The sequence below is a fragment of the Choristoneura fumiferana genome, chromosome Z (assembly GCF_025370935.1).
Source record: "Choristoneura fumiferana chromosome Z, NRCan_CFum_1, whole genome shotgun sequence".
Classification (NCBI taxonomy): domain Eukaryota; kingdom Metazoa; phylum Arthropoda; class Insecta; order Lepidoptera; family Tortricidae; genus Choristoneura; species Choristoneura fumiferana.
In genome coordinates, this window is record NC_133472.1 from 25,260,368 (window position 1) to 25,260,705 (window position 338).

The window sequence follows — 338 nt, forward strand, 5'->3', positions numbered from 1 at the left end:
GCTTAATTGCCGCTCGCACCTCATCCCGCATGATGTTGGGGCTCACGGTCAAGTATTTGGCGAGGAGAACACGTGAAGCTTGGGACACCGTTGCTGAAGAATAGTGATTTGCAGTATTCTTTCATACATTTACAATGTCCTTGATCTCCGTAACCGTAGTTCCAACGGAGTCCTCAATAGCCCACGTCTTGGGTTTAAATTGGCGTGTAATGTATCGCACCTTATCATGGAGGTCCTTAGTTTGATAATTATCAGAATGCTGTTCCAATTCATCACATATCTTCCCCAGGTGTTATTGCGGTCACGTCGGCAAGCAGTTTGTATGATAGCTGACCTGG